Raw genomic sequence first — 16,584 nt, 5'->3', positions numbered from 1 at the left:
TGTCTGAGTTGAGTACGTTAAAACTTCAGACATGTTGGCCAGTAGCCAAATATCTCTGTGTGAGGTATAACAGGAATTACACCGCAGAAACTGTCAGAATGTTAATTAAAGATATATTGTTTCCTGCTCATACAGAGATGTCTGATTATGATTCAGATACTGAAAGCCTAGTGTCACAATTAGAAAGTATAACTATTTGATGACGTAGAAGACAGGGCAACTACCGCAGAAGTGAGCCTAGTGTCTGAGCCTAGTGTACCTCCGCTCACACCTTCCTGCCTCATTAACACAATAGTACAGAGTATAGCTGGTAGTATGACTCAACCTCATACTAGTACCATGTATGCTACACCTGTATCTACTTATCCTAGACCAGATCTAGACTCTCTAGGGATGGCTGGACTAGGTGCCCGACCTAAGGACCATCCAGAAAGACGTGTTAATTTCCCCACTCCTCCGTTATCCACTGGTCCTATCTCTGAGGAACAATTTGAGAGGATGGAGAGCCTCATGTTGCAGACTGCACAAATAGAGGCACAGAGGAAACTGAACAAAGAAGATTTCCAGAGAGAAAATGTTCGTCTTGTGAGACAACAGACTGATAGATCTGATAGTTGATAAATCTGTTAGTACAATGCAGGACACATTTAATGTGCAGAAAGTTGCCTCAATTGTTCCTAAGTTTTTTGAGTGATTTAGACACCTATTTTGATGTGTTTGAGAACCAGGCACGTGCTATGAACTGGCCATGTATGCACTAGGCTACCTTGTTGCACACAGCTTTGAGAGGAAGAGCTCAAACTTGTACTGCTGCTTTACCATTTGCCAAGTACATTAGTTGTGATGCTGTCAAACTATTCTACAGACATATAACTTGTTACCTGTAAGTTATCAACGTGCATTTCGTACGTTACAGCGACGGCAAGATCAAACTTGTGTAGAGTTTGCTCGTGAGAAAAAAGTTGCATTTGAGAGATGGTGTAGATCTGCTAAGTGCAATAAATACGACAGTCTAGTTCAGTTGTTTCTACACGAAGAGTTTTACAACTGTATGTCTGCTGACTTACAAGAATATCTGATCAATCATACTACCTCGGATATTCTGGAAACTGCAGCATTAGCAGACAATTATGAGATTTCTCACAAACTTGTACATACTAAAAAACAGAGAAACAAGGTAACTAAAAGTTGTCCTAGAAGTTGGCAACCTAAATCAGCTGATCAGTGCCGGCCTGATGTACCTGCTACTGTAACTTCTCGTACCTTTACCAGGAAAACTCACAATCCTGAATCTGTGTCTGTGGCTAGACAGAAGTATAATATCGAGAAGAAGAAAGTTAAATGTACCTATTGTAACAGAAAAGGACATGCTAGAGAGTGTTGCTATAAGTTAGAAAGAGATACGAGAAGCAGTCGTGCGGCTGGCACCCCCACACAAGTCCTATCCTCTTCCATGCAACAAAGGCACCAAAATCCTAGTAATACTTCTGATCCTACTGTTTTAGATAATATTAATCAGGATAGATGACTAGTGTCAGAAAGTGTATCTGACGAAAAGTTTCGTTCCGCGATGAGTCCTCACTTATCAAGAGGTAAAGTAGGATTTGACGAATCACATCTGAGATAATTACTTTCAGAGACACTGGCAGTTATCTCACATTATTGAGAGAAGATGTACTGCCCATAACTGATGATACCTATTGCAAGATAGATGTATTGTTAGAAGTCTATGGAGGGGCTGTTATAAAAGTACCTCTGCACAAAGTTTACATTGAAACAAGCTATTATACTGGTTATATTTCAGTGGGTATATCCAGTGGTATATTTCCCAGCAGGTCAGTGGACTTGTTGATAGGGAATGATATCCTTCATGCTGGTATATGTAAAGAACCACTTGTGATTGATAATACCACTGATGATAATTATGCCAGTGAAGCTTGCAGAGAGAAGCCTATTTTATTTCCTCTCAGCACAATTACTAGAGCTATGTCAAAGATACAACAACCTTCCTTGTCTCCTGTTGAGTTAGTGGATGACAATGATTTGGGCTTGAATATGTTGTTTAGTGACGCTCTGCGCCCAGGATCATTAACACTGACTCCCCCCTGTCATTAACCTAGTCAGGACACTACTGATGATGTTTTAATCAAGGATCAGTTTATTGATCAGTCACTGGAAAGACTGAGAGATATAGCAGTTACTGAGAGTGAAGCAAAGGATCTCGATAATTGTTACTATTATAGTAATGGTGTACTGATGGAGAAAAATACATGTAAGTTGTCAGCTGATAGTGTTTCCACCACAGTAAAGCATCTCGTAGTGTTACCAGTTACATTTCATGAACAAGCCATTGATTTTGCTCACAATAGTCCCATTGGAGGACATTTGGGTGTCAAGAAGACACTCTGTAAACTGGCAAAACATTTTACTTGGCCTAAAATGAAGGAAACAGTAGCTGATCATGTGCGACATTGCCACGTGTGTCAAGTGACAGGCAAGCCAGCACACACACCTCCACCTACACCTCTCACTGTGTTCACTAGTAGCAAACTTCAGTTCATCTGGACTAGAGATGAACTTGTTGTAAAGGTTGAAGTTTCTGTTTTACTCTGCTCCAGTGTTGAGGAGTCCTAATTTCAATCTTCCCTTCTTTTTACATATAGATGCGAGTGGTTATGCAGTGGGTGTTGTGCTGCTCCAACAGTCAACATCCACTGACATTCTCCATCCTATATGTTCCTATTCATCTAAGCTTAAACGAAACCAGAAAAATTATGCCACTATTGAGAAAGAGGCTCTAGCTCTTGTGGTGTCCTTGGAACATTTTGACGTGTATTTGAGCACTTCCCCATTTAAAGTTAACGTTTTTTCAGACCACAATCCACTCACATAAACACTATGAAGAGTAAAAATGCTAGGATCATGCGGTGGGCTCTCAGAATCCAGCAATACTCTATTAGTATACAACATATCAGTGGTCACTGTAATGTAATTGCTGACGCTCTGTCACATCCTTAATTATCAGTTACATTAAATTAATGTAATTTTATGCCCAAATACCTTTTGTTACTTGCTAGGTCAAATTCAGTAAAGTAACATAATCTCTCCAGCCCATGTAAATTATGTATACTCATGTATGTCTAATCTATTTATATATCCACAGTAGTGGTGATATGTGTGTGTGAGGAGGAGACAGTTGGAGACAGAGGCTAAGTGTTGTGTGGGCGATGTTACTGAGTGGCGGAACACTGTCCTGTCGCAGACCCCCCCTCACTACACACTTTAAGCTTCCTCAAACGCACATGTCCATACTGCCTCGCATTCCACTACCACTACTTAAGAGTGGAATGCCGTCTCCTGTCTATCGCACAAGGCTATTGTTCATATGCAGTCTCCACTACTATGATCGAGCTTCAACGTGTCATGCTTGTCTATGCTATCCTGTCTCTACACTGATGTACATAACCAGGAGTATGCAGAGATACGATACTGTGTATTGCCCTAGTACCAGGGGCATATCTTAGTGATAAAGACACTGAAATTATAGAAGTGCTTGGCACAAGTGACTCTGATTTAGTTTTTTATTAAATTGTATTATTAAGTGACATGAGTAATCAGTAATAATGTGAAAGACATTAACGCAACTCCTATTGCGACCGTTTGTCGTGTTGGGGGGGGGTGTTGCAACCCCTAAATGGGTCACAATGTATATAATGTATATTACCTTTTCATATAATTTTATATTGCTAATATTTGCGATAGTAACTAAATCGTAAATACATTGCTTTATGCTATTTGACTTAGTTATATTGTTAGGTAGGATGTAACATTCATATATTAAGTGCTCATAGCTCAAGTCTTGATTGTCTAACTACTGTAATTATCGCTTGTGGCACGTTACTCTGCCGGCTTCTCGGTGTTGCTGGGCAGCAACTGTCCATGGAGCTATCACGTGATCGAGGGGGGGTGTTCACACCTCGCCTGAAGTAGTGTGTCTGGGCTAGACTTCTTGGTGGTTGGACGTATTCCTGACAAGACATGCCTAACTCTCCCTTACTGGCCCTTGTTGGAAGATCATCTCTGTCACTTTCTTGTTGTTGGTTCTGTAGAATTCTGTTCATAGAACATTATCTAGACTTAGTGATTTTAGACGTTATACTGAGGTTGTGTGTCGAATAGACACTCTGAGCAACTCAGGTCCTGAGCTGTAGTTTCTGACCTAATTTGTACTGGTATCTGTGTACTGACACAGTCAGGGATTTTCTTATGCTGAACTTAGTAGTATGGGAGTTGGGTGACTTTTGTGGAGGATCTGCTGATGGTCCCTACTTAGTGACGTTATATTATCTCCTTGTTCCTGATTGTGTCGCTATTGCTTGCTATATTGTTGTTCGGCTTAAGAGTCGTTTTATTGTTCAAGTAAGCTGTTCTGATTGCCAGGTGGTCAAGAAGTTAGTCCATGTGAGGACTTTGTCAGTCACTGGTTTAAGTCTAGTCGAGTCGTGAGACATAGCGAACTACTTAGAGCACTTACACACATACACACAAACTTATTTGTATATTGTATTATTAAAGGTTAATGTACCAGGCGGTACTTAAGACATAAAGATATGATATGTGCCTTCAGCACAATACTACTGTACACGAGAGAAGTGATTATTATTAATTTGTTTAAATTGATTAATTTATTTTAATTTGATAATATACTCCTAGACATCTTGATTGTTAATAAATTTATTAAATTTTAATTTCTTGAATTAGTAACCTACCAGTTGTAATCCTGAAGCACTACTGAATCTTATTGAATTCTAATGGATAATTGGACCAGGATACTGACTACTTGTTACAAAAACACAGTAACAGGCTGGATGCTAGAAGGGCAGTCCTTTCTAGTATTACCTGCAGATCTCTATGCTTATTAGAAATAGCATTTTTTGTAACAGACACTAAGCGTCCTTGTGTTAATCACAGTAGTGAAAGACATTAAGAGTCCTTGTTGTGTTGATCACTGCAGTGAACGACACTAAGAGTCCTTGTTGTGTTGATCACTGCAGTGAACGACACTAAGTGTCCCTGTTGTGTTGATCACTGCAGTGAACGACACTAAGTGTCCCTGTTGTGTTGATCACTGCAGTGAACGACACTAAGTGTCCCTGTTGTGTTGATCACTGCAGTGAACGACACTAAGTGTCCCTGTTGTGTTGATCACTGCAGTGAACGACACTAACCATAATTGTTTTGATCACAGTGAACGACATTAAGAGTCCTTGTTGTGTTGATCACTGCAGTGAACGACACTAAGAGTCCTTGTTGTGTTGATCACTGCAGTGAACGACACTAAGAGTCCTTGTTGTGTTGATCACTGCAGTGAACGACACTAAGTGTCCCTGTTGTGTTGGTCACTGTAGTGAACGACACTAAGCATCCTTGTTGTGTTGATCACTGTAGTGAACGACACTAACCATAAATGTTTTGTTGATCACTGTAGTGAACGACACTAACCATAAATGTTTTGTTGATCACTGCAGTGAACGACACTAAGAGTCCTTGTTGTGTTGATCACTGCAGTGAACGACACTAAGAGTCCTTGTTGTGTTGATCACTGCAGTGAACGACACTAAGTGTCCCTGTTGTGTTGGTCACTGTAGTGAACGACACTAAGCATCCTTGTTGTGTTGATCACTGCAGTGAACGACACTAACCATAATTGTTTTGATCACAGTGACCGACAATAAGCGTCCTTGTTGTGTTGATCACTGTAGTGAACGACACTAAGAGCCCTTGTTGTGTTGATCACTGCAGTGAACGACACTAACCATAATTTTGTTGATCACTGTAATGAACGACACTAAGCGTCCTTGTTGTGTTGATCCCTGCAGTGAACGACACTAAGCGTCCTTGTTGTGTTGATCACTGTAGTGAACGACACTAAGAGTCCTTGTTGTGTTGATCACTGTAGTGAACGACACTAAGCGTCCTTGTGTTGATCACTGCAGTGAACGACACTAAGCGTCCTTGTGTTGATCACTGCAGTGAACGACACTAAGCGTCCTTGTGTTGATCACTGCAGTGAACGACACTAAGCGTCCTTGTGTTGATCACTGTAGTGAACGGCAGTAAGAGTCCTTGTTGTGTTGATCACTGTAGTGAACGACAGTAAGAGTCCTTGTTGTGTTGATCACTGTAGTGAACGACAGTAAGAGTCCTTGTTGTGTTGATCACTGTAGTGAACGACAGTAAGAGTCCTTGTTGTGTTGATCACTATAGTGAACGACACTAAGGATCCTTGTTGTGTTGATCACTGTAGTGAACGACACTAACCATAATTTTGTTGATCACTGTAGTGAACGACACTAACCATAATTGTTTTGTTGTTCACTGTAGTGAACGACACTAACCATAATTGTTTTGATCACTGTAGTGAACGACACAACCATAATTGTTGTGTTGATCGCTGTAATGAACGACACTAATCATAATTGTTGTGTTGATCGCTGTAGTGAACGACACAACCATAATTGTTGTGTTGATCGCTGTAATGAACGACACTAATCATAATTGTTGTGTTGATCGCTGTAGTGAACACTTAGCGTCCTTGTTGTGGATAGTTGCTGTGGATGACTGCTGTTGATGGTTGCTGTGGATGATTGCTGTGGATGGTTGCTGTGGATAGTTGCTGTGGATGACTGCTGTTGATGGTTGCTGTGGATGATTGCTGTGGATGGTTGCTGTGGATAGTTGCTGTGGATGACTGCTGTTGATGGTTGCTGTGGATGATTGCTGTGGATGGTTGCTGTGGATGACTGCTGTTGATGGTTGCTGTGGAGGATTGCTGTGGATGATTGCTGTGGATGATTGCTGTGGATAGTTGCTGTGGATGACTGCTGTTGATGGTTGCTGTGGATGATTGCTGTGGATAGTTGCTGTGGATGACTGCTGTTGATGGTTGCTGTGGATGACTGCTGTTGATGGTTGCTGTGGATGATTGCTGTGGATTGCTGTGGATAGTTGCTGTGGATGACTGCTGTTGATGGTTGCTGTGGATGATTGCTGTGGATGGTTGCTATGGATGGTTGCTGTGGATGACTGCTGTTGATGGTTGCTGTGGATGATTGTTGTGGATGGTTGCTATGGATGGTTGCTGTGGAAGACTGCTGTGGATGGTTGCTGTGGATGGTTGCTGTGGATGATTGCTGTTGAAGACTGCTGTGGATGGTTTCTGTAGATGGTTGCTGTGGATGGTTGCTGTGGATGGTTGCTGTGGATGGTTGCTGTGGATGGTTGCTGTGGATGGTTGCCGTGGATGGTTGATATGGATGGTTGCTGTGGATGGTTGCTGTAGATGGTTGCTGTGGATGATTGCTGTAGATGGTTGATGTGGATGGTTGCTGTGGATGGTTGCTGTGGATGATTGCTGTGGATGATTGCTGTTGAAGACTGCTGTGGATGGTTGCTGTGGATGGTTTCTGTAGATGGTTGCTGTGGATGGTTGCTGTGGATGGTTGCTGTGGATGGTTTCTGTAGATGGTTGCTGTGGATGGTTTCTGTAGATGGTTGCTGTGGATGGTTGCTGTGGATGGTTGCTGTGGATGGTTGCTGTGGATGGTTGCTGTGGATGATTACTGTGGATGGTTGATGTGGATGGTTGCTGTGGATGATTGCTGTGGATGGTTGATGTGGATGGTTGCTGTGGATGATTGCTGTGGATGGTTGATGTGGATGGTTGCTGTGGGTGTCACTGAGGAGAACTGCAAATGTGAAAAAAGTGGAAAGGGGAAATGTCATACGTCAAGTTTGCGGAGGAGGCACGTCTATGCCCTTGTGGCACTGAAAACACACACACACACACACACACACACAGATACACAAGAAGCGGGGCCAGGAGCTATGAATCGATCCCTGCAACCACAAGTAGACGAGTACATACACACATGTGAGAGGTCCCTCGCGGCTAGTGATCACGTGGTTCTGAGCTTTGATTACATAGTAGAATAACAAGAGGAGAGGATAACAGGAGTTGAATGGGCATAACCAAACTATAAAAGAGGGGACTACACAGGAATAAGGAACTTCCTGCTGGAGGTTCAGTGGGACAGAGAACTGGTAGGAAAGTCAGTAAATGAAATGATGGAATACGTAACAACAAAATGCAAGGAAGCAGAGGAAAAGTTTGTTCGAAAGGGAAACAGAAAAAATGGGAAGACCAAAGCGAGCCCTTGGTATACCCGAAGGCAAAACTAAGTGCACTAGAGAATGGAAAAGGAACAGAAGGCAAAGGACCCAGGAAAATAAGGAGATTAGTTGAAGAGCCAGAAACGAGTATGCAGAGATAAGGACGGAGGCCCAGCGACAGTATGAAAATGATATAGCATCGAAACTCAAGTCTGGCCCGAAACTGCTGTAAACCACATTAGGAGGAAGACAGTAGCCAAAGACCAGGTGATCAGACTGAGGAAAGAAGATGGGAAACTCACAAGAAACGATCAAGAGAAATGTGAAGAGTTCAACACAAGATTTAAAGAAGTATTTACAGTGGAGACAGGAAGGACTTTGGGAAGACAGGACAGAGGACACCAACAAGTGTTGGATGACATACACACAACTGAGGAGAAGAAGCTGCTAAGTGACCTTGATACCTCAAAGGCAGTGGGACCGGACATCTCCCAGTGGGTCCTTAGAGAGGGAGCAGAAATGCTGTGTGTGCAACTAACTGCAATCTTTAACACATCCCTTGAAACTGGGCAACTACATGAGGTATGGAAGACGGCAAATGCAGTTCCCATTTTTAAACAAGAAGACAGACGTGTATAGTACGCAAAGTCATTGCCAAGATTATCAGGAGGAGGGTGGTGGAGCACCTGGAATGGAACAAGAGCATAAACGACAACCAGCACAGATTCATGGAATGCAAATCCTGTGTCAAAAACCTTTCCGAGTTTTATGATAAAGTAACAGAAGTAAGACACGAGAGGGGTGGGTTGATTGCATTTTCTTGGACTTCAAGAAGGCCTTCAACACAGTTCCTCAAAAGAGATTGGTGCAGAACCTAGAGGATCAGGTGCGTACAACAGGAAGGGCACTGCAGTGGATCAGAGAATACCTGACAGTGAGGCAACAATGAGTCATGGTACGTGATGAGGTATCACAGTGGGCACCTGTGACGAGTGGGATCCCATAAGGGTCGGTCTTAGGACCAGTGCTATTTTTGTATATGTGAATGACATGATGGAAGGGATAGACTCAGAAGTGTCCCTCTCGTAGACGATGTGAAGTTAATGAGGAGAATTAAATCAGACGAGGATCAGGCAGGACTTCAAAGAGACCTGGACAGGCTGGACACCTGGTCCAGCCAAATGCAAAGTCATGAAGATCGGGGAAGGGAAAAGAAGACAGCAGAGTATAGGCTAGGTGGCCAAAGACTGCAAACCTCGCTCAAGGAGAAAGATCTTGGGGTGAGTATAACACCGAGCACGTCTCCAGAAGCACACAACCAGATAACTGATGTAGCATATGGGAGCCAGGCAAACCTAGGAATAGCATACTGGAGTATGCAGCACCAGTTTGGAACCCACACGTCAAGAAATTAGAGAAAGTGCACAGGTTTACGACAAGGTTAGTTCCAGAGCTAAGGGAAATGTCCTTCGAATAAAGGCTAAGGGAAATCGGCCTGTTCAACACTGGAGGACAGGAGGGTTAGAGAGATGATAACGATATACAAAATACTGTGTGGAATAGACAGGGTGGACAGAGACAGGATGTTCCAGAGAGAGGACACAGAAACAAGGGGTCACACTTGGAAGTTGAAGACTCAGATGAGTCAAAGGGATGTTAGGAAGTATTTCTTCAATCATAGAGTAGGCCTACAAGTGATGTAGTGGAGGTAGGAATCATACATAGCTTTAAGACGAGGTATGATAAAGCTCATGGAGAAGAGGGAGGGAGGACCTAGTAGCGCTCAGTGAAGAGGCAGGGCCAGGAGCTGAGTCTCGACCCCTGCAACCACAATTAGGTGAGTACAACAGGGCAACAGAAGTAATCGGAAGACCAGTTTACCCGAAGGTGTAGGGAGGCAAAAGCTAAGTGCACTAGAGAATGGAAAAAGTACAGAAGGCAAAGGACCCAGGAAAATAAAGAGATTAGTCAAAGAGCCAGAAACGAGTATGCACAGACGAGGGAGGCCCAGTGGCAGTACAAAAACATAGCATCGAAAGTCAAGTCTGATCCAGAACTGTTTTATAGTCATATCAGGAAGAAGACAACAGTCAAAGACCAGGTAATCAGCCTGAGGAAAGAAGGTGGGAAGCTCACAAGAAACGACCAAGAGGTATGTGAGGAGCTGAACACAAGATTTAAGGAAATATTTACAGTGGAGACAGAAAGGACTCTGGAAAGACAAAACAGAGGGGTACACCAACAAGGGATATACCAACAAGTGTTGGATGAAATACACAACCGAGGAGGAGGTGAAGAAGCTACTAAGTGACCTTGATACCTCAAAGGCGGTGGGACCGGAAAACATCTCTCTGTGGGCCCTTAGAGAGGGAGCAGAGATGCTGTGTGTGCCACTAACCCCAATTTTCAACACATATTTTCAAACTGGGCAACTACCTGAGATATGCAAGACGGCAAATGTAGACCCCATTTTAAGGAAAGGAGACAGAAACGAATCACTAAACTATAGACCAGTGTCACTGACGTTTATAGTATGCAAAGTCATAGAGATTATCACGAGGATAGTGGTGGAGCACCTGGAATGGAACAAGAGCATAAACGACAACCAGCATGAATTCATGGAAGGCAAATCCTGTGTCACAAACCTACTGGAGTTTTATGACAATGTTACAGATTTAAGACACGAGAGAGAGGGGTGGGTTGATTGCATTTTCTTGGACTGCAAGAAGGCCTTCGACACAGTTTCTCACAAGAGACTAGTGAAGAATCTAGAGGATAAGGCACGAATAACAGGAAGGGCACTGCAATGGGTCAGAGAATACCTGACAGGGAGGCAACAAGGTGTCATGGTATGTGATGAGGTATCACAGTGGGTGCCTGTGACGAGTGGAGTCCCACAGGGGTCAGTCCTAGGACCAGTGCTATTTTTGGTATATGTGAATGACATGATGGAAGGAATAGTCATGAAGATTGGGGAAGGGCAAAGAAGATCGCAAACAGAGTATAGGTTAGGTGACCAAAGACTGCAAACCTCACTCAAGGAGAAAGATCTTAGAGTGAGTATAAGACATTAACCAGATAACTGTTGCAGCATATGGGAATATGGTAAACCTGAGAATAGCATTCCGATACCTCAGTAAGGAATCGTTCAAGACTCTGTACACCGTGTATGTCAGGCCCATACTGGAGTATGCAGCATCAGTTTGGAACCCACACCTGGTCAAGCACGTCAAGAAATTAGAGAAAGTGCAAAGGTTTGCAACAGGGCTAGTTCTAGAGCTAAGGGAAATGTCCTACGAAGAAAGGTTAAGGGAACTTGGCCTGACGACACTGGAGGACAGGAGGGTTAGGGGAGACATGATAATGACATGCAAAATACTACGAGGAATAGATAGGGTGGACAGAAACAGGATGTTCTAGAGGTGGGGCACAGAAACTAGGGGTCACACTTGGAAGCTGAAGACTCAGCTGAGTCAAAGGGATGTAAGTATTTCTTCAGCCATAGAGTTGTCAGGAAGTGGAATAGTCTGGCAGGGGATGTAGTGGAGGCAGGAACCATACATAGTTTTAAGACGAGGTATGATAAAGCTCATGGAGCAGGGAGACAGGGGACCCAGTAGCGGTCAGTGAAGAGGTAGGGCCAGGAGCTGAGTCTCGACCCCTGCAACCACAAATAAGTGAGCACAAATAGGTGAGTACACACACACACACACACACACATGAGACACAGGAACAAGGGAAAATAACTGGAAGTTAAAAACTCAGATGAGTCATAGGGATGTTAGGAAGTACTTCTTAAGCGTTAGAGTAGTCAGGAAGTGGAACAATCTGGAGAGTGAAGATGTAGAGACAGGATCCATACATAGCTTTAAGAGGTACAGTGAGGCTCTGAGAGCAGAGTGGACCTAGTAGCGACTAGCAAAGAGGCGAGTCCAGGGGCTAGAACTCCGCCCCTGCAACCACAAACAGGTGAGTACACATACACAGAAAAATGAGACACGAATATGCATAGGTAAAAGCAGAGGCTGAATGATAAGTAATTCACACAGCATGGAAAGTTAAATCTGAGACAAACTTGCTATACATTCACATCACCAAAAGACAACTGTCAAGGATGAGATAACAAGACTAAAGAAGGAAGGAGGAGAGCTCAATAGGAATGTTCAATAAGTCTGCAAGGAACTGAACTAAATATTTAATTGCTCTCATAGGAAACATGAACATTAGCAGACAGTCTAAAGGGAAAAGTGCACCAATGAGTACAAGACACAATGCACACAACAGGGTACGAGGTAAAGAAAGTACTCAGGGAGCTAGATACACTGCTGAGAGAGTGAACTGTAGAGCCGTATGAACCACTAGCCACGATCTTCAACAAGTCAACTGAAACAGGACAGCTGCAGAAGTATAATATGCAGTAAATGTAGTCCCGATATTTAAAAAAAAGAGAGAGGTAGCATTAAGCTGCAGACCAGTATCACTAAACCATAATTTTTAAAGGAGTGGACCGGTAAGCTAGTGGAAGGCCTCGGTCAGATGACCAAAAGCTCCAGCTGCGGGTCATCATATGACTATGACCCGCGTCAGGTAACACTTGTCCTGTTTCCTGACAAACCTTACCTAACCTTGTGTCACTGACATGCATAATATGAAGGGAGAAAATTATCAAAAGAATACTGAAGCACCAGGGAAGGCGTTAGTAAACAAGAACACGGTTTTAGAGGTAATAAATCCTGTCCAACAAATCAGCTGGAGTTCCATATAAAAGGTAGCGTAAAATAGGCAGAGGAGAGAATAGATGGACTGTATATTTGTGAACTGAACGATGACTTCTGAAGTTCCGCGCAAGAGATCAAGACGAAAACTAGAGGAACAGCCATGAATAATGGAAAGAACAACAGCTGACCATGAAATACTTAACAGTAATGAAACAATCTGAGTGATACCTGAAGGATGCTTCTAGGGGTCAACGCTCCCACGGCCTGATCCCAGACTAGGTGTCTTGGTGAACCAAGGCCTGATCAACCAGGCTGTTACTGCTGCTCCTCACCAGTCTGGCTGGTCAGGAACTGATGTGAGGAACTTGTCCAATTCCCTCTTGAAAACAGCCGGAAGGTTTGTTGGTAATTCCCCTTATGTACGGAGGGAGGGAGGGAGGGAGGGAGGGAGGGAGGGCGTTGAAGAATCGGGGACCTCTGACACTTACAGAGTTCTCAGTTTACTCATCACATCCCTACTTTATATTGAAGGTATTTTGTGCCGTCTGCCAAATCTCTTGCTTTCACATGGAGTGATGACCGTGTGCAGGTTTGGAACGAGTCCCTCCAGGAATTCCCAGGTGTAAATTATGTATCTTTGTCGCCTATGTTCCAAGGAATACAGCTGAAGGTACCTCAGGCATTCCCAGTAGTTTAGATGATTGTATACGAGCAATAAAAAAATTCTTTACGTTTTCTAGCTCACCAGTTTCCACTGCATTGAAGAGAAATAAAAAAAGGCACAATACCGTGACTTGAACAATACACAAATATTCCGCACATAGGAGAGGGAAGACTTACCTATATTTCCAGTCTTTCTAATCTCAACAACTCTCTCCGTTCCTTAGACATCAAACTTACTTTTTGTCACACTAACACTTGTCGCACCACTATAGTTCAAACTTCTCCTCTATAGATTCTCCTGGTGTCTACTCTATTTCTTATTCATCTTGTCCTCTTCAGTACTTTGGAGAAACTGGCCGATCTCTTTCTGTAGTGTTAGGCTTGCCGACACCAACACAGCTCTTTTCTGTCATGTCAGAGATCACAGTCATCCTACTGACTTGCCTTCGGCTAAACCTGTGTCCCCTACTTCTAACTTTCACAGTCGCCGTCTGGTTGAATCCTCCCTTATACACAACTTTCCTTGTATGAATCTTAGTCGTGGCTTTGTCTCTGTAGATGCCTTCCTTTCTCATTACATTGTAAAATGCTCCAAACTTCAGAACACCCGTGACTTAACCTGATTCTTTTTTCTCCTTCTTCCTCTTCTCCTTTCCTCTTTCTCCTTTAGGTTTTCTTTCTTCTGTTCTGGGTGTTTGGACCTTTATTATTTATTTTCCCCCCTGTGTTCTTGTTCCTACCCTTTGTGGGCCCCTAGCTCCCTTGTGGGTCCCTAGCTCCCTTGTGGGCCCCTAGCTCTCTCGTAGGTCCCTAGCTCCCTTGTGGGCCCCTAGCTCCCTTGTGGGCCCCTAACTCCCTTGTGGGCCCCTAACTCCCTTGTGGGCCCCTAGCTCCCTTGTGGGCCCCTAGCTCCCTTGTGGGCCCCTAGCTCCCTTGCAGTGCTCGTCTTAGTCTTTGACTCCACTACCTCTCTACTTCCTTTCCTAATACCTCTAATATCCCATCCCTGTCTGCTGGCCTATATATACTGCCTCCTTCTCTCCTTTCTGTTAGTGTGACTTTGTAAATGGTACAAGTCGGACCGAAACGTCGTCGTAAGCTCCCCTCTCCTATGTGCGGGTTATCTGTGTATTGAAGAGAGATGTTACTATACAGCAGTATTACAGCCTGGAGAGAATAAGTTACTTAAAGAAAAATCAACATTAGCTCTGCATATTTTGTCTTGAAAGTTCTTGTTATCCGACTTGTTATCTTTGTAGTATTAACAGCCACACAGAACTCCCGCTTTATTAAATAATTTCAGTTTGTCTTGTTCTCATTTTCAGTCATTATTTCCTCTATTCTTCCACAGAAGAATAACTGAAACCTGTCTTCACTGAACATGATGTTGTTTGAGGTCAACTGGAAGATTTTATATCCTTCCTAGATTCACGGTCTTCTATATGCACTATTCTTATTGAGATTCTAGTGTCATCAGTGTTACGTTCCTTACAGGTTTCTCTCGTTTTAAGTTCTGGTATAAGACAGCTCACTAATACTCAAAAAGGTCTAGGGGGATTCTTACATCTGTAAGTTCAACTAATCCTCTGAAACTTATCCTGCCTCCAGTTCAGACAACAGGTTAAAGTTAAACCACGAATATACAAAAATAACTATAGGGTTAGGTAAGATTCGTCAGGAAACAGGACAAGTGTTTCCTGACGCGGGTCTTAGATGATGACCCGCCTTTGGAGCTTTTGGTCATCTGAACGAGGCCTTCCAATGGCTTACCGGTCCACCCCTTTAAAAATTATGGTCGCTTATAACCATTTAGTAGAGATATCTCTAATGATAAAGATAACTATATATAACTAATTAGTCTGGTCCGGCCTTCACATTAACAACAAGGAGTAGATGATCACTGTGTCTTCTAGCACAGTGATTATATATTCTACAAATATTGGTACCAGTCACATGGCAACCCATCTAAGAACAATTACTCCATTTTTCCTTCCTGGAGGCCTTAACCCAGTGTTTTGATACACTGTAGCAAGCCTGTACATCACACACTGTTATAGGTCTTAGCTCCTGGGCCACTCAAATTCTGCCCAGAAGAAAAGAAATTCTCCCCAGCCTGGTTTCCAGAAGAATGAGGGAGAGTCAGTGGCGCCCTCACACCAATAACAAATTAACAAAAGAACATCCACATGCGCAGTTACTCTCAAGTTTGGGAGAATAACTTTCGCTAACTTCCCCTAACTCTACAACTCTCTTAAACCTAATAGTAATAATAGTACACCTTTAAAGTACTGTTGTGTATCTTGTCCAGCACTTGCTGTGTGTACTGTCCAGCACTTGTTGTGTGTACTGTCCAGCACTTGTGTGTACTGTCCAGCACTTGTTGTGTGTACTGTCCAGCACTTGCTGTGTGTACTGTCCAGCACTTGCTGTGTGTACTGTCCAGCACTTGCTGTGTGTACTGTCCAGCACTTGCTGTGTGTACTGTCCAGCACTTGCTGTGTGTACTGTCCAGCACTTGCTGTGTGTACTGTCCAGCACTTGCTGTGTGTACTGTCCAGCACTTGCTGTGTACTGTACTGTCTGTCAGCACTTGCTGTGTGTACTGTCCAGCACTTGCTGTGTGTACTGTCCAGCACTTGCTGTGTGTACTGTCCAGCACTTGCTGTGTGTACTGTCCAGCACTTGCTGTGTGTACTGTCCAGCACTTGCTGTGTGTACTGTCCAGCACTTGCTGTGTGTACTGTCCAGCACTTGCTGTGTGTACTGTCCAGCACTTGTGTGTACTGTCCAGCACTTGTGTGTACTGTCCAGCACTTGTGTGTACTGTCCAGCACTTGCTCCTTTATCTGGCGTCTATCCTGGATGACCACGCCAGGAACAGAGCTGGTAATAAGAAAAAATAAACTGGTTACCCATAGTCATGATAATATAATATTTAAGAATGGAAAAGAATGATAAATGCCAAAATCATTACTGGTAACCAGCAAACAAAAAGAAAAGAACAAACAGTAATACTCCTGGTAGATCACCC

The sequence above is a fragment of the Cherax quadricarinatus genome, chromosome 68, assembly GCF_038502225.1.
Source record: "Cherax quadricarinatus isolate ZL_2023a chromosome 68, ASM3850222v1, whole genome shotgun sequence".
In the NCBI taxonomy this organism is placed as follows: domain Eukaryota; kingdom Metazoa; phylum Arthropoda; class Malacostraca; order Decapoda; family Parastacidae; genus Cherax; species Cherax quadricarinatus.
The sequence above is the reverse complement of the archived record's forward strand: the minus strand, read 5'-3'. Positions refer to the sequence as shown.